Below are 8,168 nucleotides of genomic sequence, written 5' to 3'. Positions count from 1 at the left end.
AACACTCGAGCATTCACGAACCTTCGAGAATATGACGTGTTACTAGTATCACGTGACCCCCGCGGTCGTAACAATATACATATATATTATTCATACCTTCGGTGTATAGGACGCAAGCAGATTTTGACATCAAATTTTGGGGTAAAAAAGTACGTCTTATACACTGAAAAATACAGTAATTATGTCAGTATCTTTAGAGGTTATACCTGAAAGTGGAGGTTAATAAATTACAACAATTTTAAAAAAAGAATTAACAATTAATTTCTAGTCTACTTGAGAGGTAATTAAAAATTTTCAAACTGTTTCACACATATGCATGTTCAGTTCTAAGACATAATTAACTTTCTAGTGTCCTAGTTACACATTGTCGTAGGTCCTTCCCTTTCAAAGACACCATAAGTGGTGGAGCAGATGAGATATTTGCCTCACAAATAATTTGGCAAGTAAAGTTTTTTCTAAATTATTTTATGAATATTTTTGTCACTGAATGCTATTATGCCCCATGCCTCATAAATATTACCTGATGGTTAAATATTGCTAGTGTTAGACTACTTTCAAGGCAATATATAATGTTGCATATTGCATGCACTCGTAGTAGGCCACAAATTACCTAAACGACAATGAACTTAATAAAACTACAAACTTTACAAACTAAAAAGCATGTAGAGAGGTTGAGGAAGTTGTATCAAATGGTCTTGAAACCTCATCAATTGTTATAGTCCACTCATGCTTTATCAGATGGCAATACATCTTGGCTAAGGTTACTAGATTTCCAGAATGAAACACTAAGACATTTCTTTTTCATGTGTCGTGATAAGGTGACACCTATGAAACAGTTTAAACTGCAATAACACAATTTTTACCATTTGAAAAATAAACTGTTGATATTGCACCATGTTGTAAAACCATAGATGAGTAAAATTTGTTCATAGTTTAAGAAAAATCGTGTCTAAATTATACTGAACCAACTTAAAAGAAAAATGCTGCTTTGTTTTTTTTTTCTTATTTTACAGCTGGGCAGATCTTCAAATCTTAATTGCTGTGGCCCCTAGTGTGATAGATTAAGTTAACATTCAAGGGTATGATCTGTCACTGTCGGGTGATTTTGTAAGTCAAATTTAAAGGGGTCGTCTATAACAATAAACTGTACATATCTTACTCATAATGAGGTACAGAGAAACTGGAAAAGCTCAATACTTTTACTGTTTCTGATCAGGACAAAAAAATTAGCCTAAAAACCTGTATGATTCTAGTTTCACTGGGTCGTGTCTGGTAATCCTAATCTTGACAATATTCTGCAGCATTGGTTTTGAAGGCTCTATTGCAAAGCACACCCCTACTTCCTGCATATCTTTCTATAATCCATCTAGTTTTCTCAAAACCCATCTCAACAGTATGATTTCACAAAAATTCAGAGACAATACATCTGGGGACTGGACAAGTATGATTTTTTTTATGGAATAGCATAAATGCCAATATCATTATCCAGCTGTTTGAAGTATGTGAAGCTTGAATGGGTATACTGTGGAAGCAGCTTCTCTCATTTTTCCAGATATAAATCCTTCTCGATTGTGTTGCATACTGTCGCCTGGAACATGTGGACAGATTTGATAACTGACCTTTGTATTTGTGGTTTTTCTTCTCTTACAAAGTGTCACACTTTGCTTATCAGTGCTGGTGTATGACTTTTTTTTTTGAAGGACTCCTTCTGAATATGCCTGAGCTCCAAGTTGATCCTTAATTCTTTATTTTCTAATAATATTTAGTACAATGGATGTTCTCACCTCAGAAATCCTAAATCCTCGATATAAATATATCTTTGTGATCAAAGTGTATGAATAGTTTACATCAGGAAAGGCTGTTAAACACCCCTCCCAAAAGTGATCAATTGTCAGTGGCATCACACTACTTAAAAAAGTACCAATCAATGTGAAAATGTAGTTTTGATACATTCTGTTCCAATGCAAGTTTATATCAGCTCTAGCTGTCACATGACTTCCTGATTTGCATATACAAAATCGTATAAATATAAAATATTCATCCCTGTATATAACAATTATATATAACTACATAACTAAATTTGTTTCTTTACCTCAACACATCTTCATGGGTAGGCAACAATAGCAACTTTTAATGTTTATCATCCATAGTTTATTTTAGGCATGTCTATTGCCACTTGTATTACAAGTGATAATAGACAGCAAGCTTGTGCAATGAATCTTTTATTTCATAAATGTAATACTTGTATAAGTTCATTGTTCATTTCTACCAATAATAATCAGTAATTGTATTTAACTTTAAAAAAGAAAATTACAAACTTTATACTGATTATTTTGCATACGTGAATTACGTTTTTGCGAAACATCTCTCTTAATAAAGTGATTGTAGATACGGCCTTAATTTTAGTTATTATTTACTTCTAGCATCATTGCCCTATGGTATTTCTGAACTTTCCCACATCAGGTATCACTGGAGAACTGCGTGGTTTAATAACAAGTATGTTTTCTTGTGAGATCAACAGTGTAGAGATTTAAGAGTAACTGGACACTGTGTCCTTCTTATTTTATCTTATGGAATAACAAAGTGTTGGGATGTTCAGTAAACGATGAGAAAATTGAGCCTGTTATACATAGTGGTTAATTTTCTTGATGTAATTCAGATGAATTGAAATCTTTTGAGATAGAATTTCTCTTCATAAAACAGCGCTGTTTAGCATCTTGTGTACTTTTGTACCAGATTTAGTGTTTGTGAATAAAGATTGCTTTTCACCTTCATTTAAATTGTTTCGAAAATATTTTCTTAAACTCTTTAATGTCAAAAACGTAACATAAACTTATGTTTTCTACCATTCCTCCAGTTATTGCAAGTACCATTCTGTAACAGGTTAGCGCTCAGGTGAGCTTAATTGTTGGAGTTTCAATTAAAACCAACCTGTACACCAAATTTATTTGTTTGAGGATTTGTCGTGACGAGTGGAGCCACAAGTCGCTAACTCCAGGAGTTTACAGTTAGAGTAAAGAATATGAGTCTCAGACCAGCAATACTTTTCACAAATAACTTTTATTAATCTTTAATAACACTTGAAATAATATTTAATACTTAACTCCTTAAACATTTAAACATTAATGACACTTCTTCAATAATTTCATATACTATACAAAAGCTGATCTAGAGAGCGAGATACTTACTGTAGAGTTGGAACTTTCATGGCAGAGTCTAGGTTGTTAAACTGCATGGTTGGAGACTTCTTAAGGCTGGTTGAAGAACTCGCCGGAGAACTGGAGAACTGCAGAACTGAATTTCCAGCTCCTGACATGGGTTTATATAGCAGAATTTCTCTGTATCCTGGCGAGTATCCAAATAGGACACAGCAGCACCCACAAGTAGTGCGGTGCTCCTATTGGATGCTTGCAGGCAAGTCCTGGGCTGATCTGGCACCACATCCAAAAACCCTCAGGCTATTGGTCATGGGCAACTGCTGTTAGCCGGCTGCCTACTTGCTTGTACTGCTACACCCATGTACTGTAACTGATATTGCATCAAAGCACCGGGATGATTCATAAAATATAAACTTTTCTGTAGCTTCTACAGTGCTAAAGAATCGAGGCCAACATACTCTTTCTTGGCCTTGTACGTTGGCGTTCGTGTGCAAAACATGATTCAACAGTGATGACTAAAGAGGTTGTTAACTGACTCTACTGTGACCTTCGGTTACTAAACTCCTACACTTGTTTCTATAGCTTATGCAAGTGCTGTACTACTATTCACTGAAGTTCTAACCTGGTTCTTGATTACTTATCTCTCAAGGCTTATTTTTTATAACACACAGGCGTCTCCTTGTCCCTTTCTTTTTTTATATGTCCTTCAACTTGTTTACTCTCTTTTAACTTTTAAAGTCTTCATTTTTAATTATACCTTAATTACTTTTAAATTATTCAAATTCATAGAAGCAATGGATGAAATTTCCTCAAAAATTTCCCGTTGCTTCAATTCTTACCTGTAAGGATATAAGAGTACCTAATAACACCACAAGGGGCTAAAGATAAATTTTTGAGCAGTCATCACAGGATTTGTTTTTTTTTAGAGTTTTCTATTATTTTTATTTATGTACTTTTCTGTGACTCTTGCAAGCTCTTGTACAAAATGATTTTGAAGTTCTTATTATTGGAAACAACATTTTTCACAGTCAAATGGCTTATATTTATGGGGAAGAGTTTGACATTGAGAGTAGAATGCATTCTAAGAGAGGTCGGTAAGATCTAGGAGACGTTATTCCCTGGATTTGAGGCTTCCACTGATGATTTAAAAGCCATTTATATGACCAGAAACTGCAGTCTCAGGAAGGGGAAATGAGCCTTGGATAATAGAGCTCTTGACCAGGCTCTACTCCTGAGTTTTTACTTCAGTACACAGAAGGCACAAACAACTAAGGGTCGGAATTGTGACTTGTGAGATTGTGTTCCAGACACTGTATGTAAAATCTTTACAGGACACGCAGACTGCCAGTGACCAGGATGCTTGAACCCTATTCCTGGTTGTTGTCACCCACGGTCATCTGAAGGAGATGGAAGATGTGAGTGGTGGACAAAGTTTTTCAAGTGGTTGTCTTACTATCAAGACAGATTGAGAGAACCTAATTGTAAATTTTATGAATGTGGGGCAGATAAAAGCTTGTCTACAAATATAATTCTGTAACTGGAACCACAGTAAGTCATATAAAACCCCGAGTTCATGAAAAGCTGGGGATGAGTTTTCTAGAGTGACTATCCCTATTAATTCTGTCACCTAGGAGGAGAGATCAAACATTTAGTCAAACATAGGAGTATATACGCTCCAACATTATCCGATAGCCCTTAACCATAAGTGTTTTAGCTCAGTGCTGATTGAGATGAATACGATTTATCCTCCAGTGTTCAAGTATATAGCTAAGAACGACTTGTGGCATTCCTTAAAAAATTCAAGCTGGTCAATGCTTGGAATGGCTAGTTTTAGATACAGGCAGTGCAATATCTCATAGTGATTCATGACAGACTAGTATTTCATTGAACTGGGAACCTGAACGAGAAACAGCTCAGTCACTGAGATACACTTGTAGTTTAGTTGTGCTGGCATTTTAGCTAGTGAAGCAACAAACAATCCCTTGGGCCACATTCAAGGCTCAAAAGTGGAGTCCCTCAGAAAACTTTGCAATTGATGCAAATGATTACTGTCACCTACATAGGAAAATATATCCCTCAATGACATCTTCAGACTGAGAATATCTTTGTAGATAAGTTCATGGGAGACTATTAAGTGAAATGTGACATTACTTGGGTGTTAGTGACATCTATGTCTTACCAGAAGTGGTATTTGTAGCAAAGTGGTTCAAAGTAGTAACTACGAATAAGCTTTAAAAGAGAAAAAAAACCATAGCAGCAGCAATAGCAGTTGTACCTTAATGTCCTTCCTGATATACCCACATTACAGAAAGCTCATGCTCTGCTGAAGGTTACCCAGCACAGGCACATTCTGCATCTTAACTCAGCCACGATTGATATAAGTGACTGGACAAGACTTCTGTGGGTCTCCCATAACAGTTACGTGACAAAACTGCCACTAATTCCTCTTTCCAGATGGCAGGATAACCAAAACACATGATCTGGCTGTGGACTAGTAGACCGTTATCAGTGAAAATTCTTATATCTTTTTTTCACAATAAAATAGATCAAATGTGCAGTCCCACCTAATTACTCGGCAAATGCAAGAGGTTTAAGGACAAATTATGCCTACCACTACTCCAGATCCAGAAAACTAATAGAGCCCAGGACTAACTGGATTTCTGATAATGGAGAGAAGGCATTTTTAGCTTACATCATAAGGTTTAGTGGTCAGCCAGCTCAAGCAGATCTTCAGATAGTGTTTAATCTTCTGTTGTGTTAATTTCAGAAAAAAGGGTACACCATGTTTTGGTGTTAATTTTAGATGGGTGAATGCAGTGACTGCATTGATCCTTTTCATTTCCATGGGTACATATGTTTGGGTACACTGTAAAGTGTCACATTTGTTTCAACACTAAGCTTCACAAGTTTAGCTGGACAATGAACACAGACCCACAAAACTAGCTTGAGTACTTGCGATGGCCTGTTGTTATTCCTTATCACGTATTATCTTTAACACCTCTGCTTCTTTTGAGAAGATATTTGAAGCTTACAATTGGAGAGAGATCTATTGTGATGGTGATTGTCATGGATCACATATTTAAGTCTGTTGTTGAAAACCTGGATTTGGTTTGTCAACAGATAAGAAAGCAGCCTTTTAAATAAAGCCAGTGAAGTGTTTACTACAATGTATATAAGTGCATTCTTTCAGTAACACTGTGAAAAGGAAAAGACTTGATGGGCACCCTAAAAAGATTATTGTAGTCAAAGAATAGTCCAAATCCATGAATAACTAGTAATCCACTGTTAACTAGGATTTATTTCATAATATCAGTAATTTAGGCCAATTTCTTCACGACTGTTTAACCATTATCTGCTCTCACTGAAGACAAAATACATCTTAGCTGGACTTAGCTGGCCATGCATTATACTCACTAAATGTCCTTGTTATTTAATAAAAGTTCTGGTTTTAGCATACCTGAGATTAGATTGTCCATTTCTACTGAATACTGATCCTAATGATAGTGTCACTGGTGCAGAATAGAATAGAATATGTAACTGCGCACACTAATCATATGCTGATGGTTCCTGAATGCAGAAACTGCACGGCAGTTGTAATTATTGTATTTGTCAAAAATATTATTGATTCTACTTGTATGGCAGAAAGTTCATCATTCATATGGACTATGCATCAATGAAATAGTTTTGAACTTTACAAAGCTAGAAAGAGCAACTGCACATTTGATCACAATATTACTTTGTTGGAAATAATTGACTTTGTTTGCAACTAAAGATGCTTACATAATGTATTGCTGGATAGTGAGAAACTGTCTATTTGGTGAATGTTCTGATCCTGGACTCTGTGTGAAAGAGAGTCATTGCAGCAGTATTTATGTTACACATTGTTTTAAATAGTAAATGGACACCATACATTACTTTTCAGAGCAGATGCACATAGCCTATAGTACACGTAGGAATAACAAGTGCAGCTAATTATGTGGTACCATTATAATAATCCACTGAGCAATGATTCTCAATGTGTGATACAGTGTATGTTTTCTAATGTGGAGAGTGGCTATCAGTTTGATGCATGTTTAAGACCCAGAAACAATTCATTCCTGGCTACAATGGACCTTATCTCTTTCTCCGTTTGAGTTAAAATTATGAGTCAAGATAAATGATTATGTGCTGATGAACTTCTAGTGCACTTATTAGATCAAGAATCAAGGTTGAGACTGACGAGTCAAAGGATGGCAAGAGTACTGTTTTGTGTGATTTTGACCCAACTAATGAAGAGAAAGATGCTGGAAGTACTCATCTGAATGGGTTAAAACAGTTATTGAAAACCCCTTTGCAAAAGCCACACCATAACTGTATTGATTGGACAATATTTCAATGTATGAGATATTTACATGGCAATACGGAAGTTATGCTGTTAAGTTGCACTGAATGAGTACAAGGCCATGATGAATCTGAGTTTAATATATCTATTTTCAATAGACTTTACCTGTATTTATTATTTTTTTATCCCTATAGTCAGTGGATTGACTCATTGATACTTTTGGCCATCTAGAACAGTGATTATATCTTTACTGTTGAATATCATACTTAGCATGTGCCATTTTGACTGTAGATTGATGAATACTGTAGTGGGCATAACAAATATTGATCCAGATTGGATATATTTTAGTGGAAAAGTTTTGTTTTCAAATAATTCTGCTTTTGATTATTTATTTGATGATGCCAAGAGAATAGTGAATCGTATATATCAGCTCATATATGATAGTATTCTATCAGTGCTGGAGTCAAGAATGAACCTGGGCAGGCCATGACCCATCAACTCAGCATCTAAGCCCATACAAATATTTGAACTTGGCTATGATACTGTACTCAACAACACAGAACAATGGTTACCATTCATAAGTCATTGGGCAGTCTGTTGGATACTTAAGAACATACAGTCATATATGATATATATATATATATATATGTGTGTGTGTGTGTGGTACGTAGTACGTATAGTAGGTAATA

This window comes from Limulus polyphemus, unplaced genomic scaffold (assembly GCF_000517525.1).
Source record: "Limulus polyphemus unplaced genomic scaffold, Limulus_polyphemus-2.1.2 Scaffold4147, whole genome shotgun sequence".
NCBI lineage: Eukaryota > Metazoa > Arthropoda > Merostomata > Xiphosura > Limulidae > Limulus > Limulus polyphemus.
Note: the sequence above shows the minus strand (reverse complement) of the source record.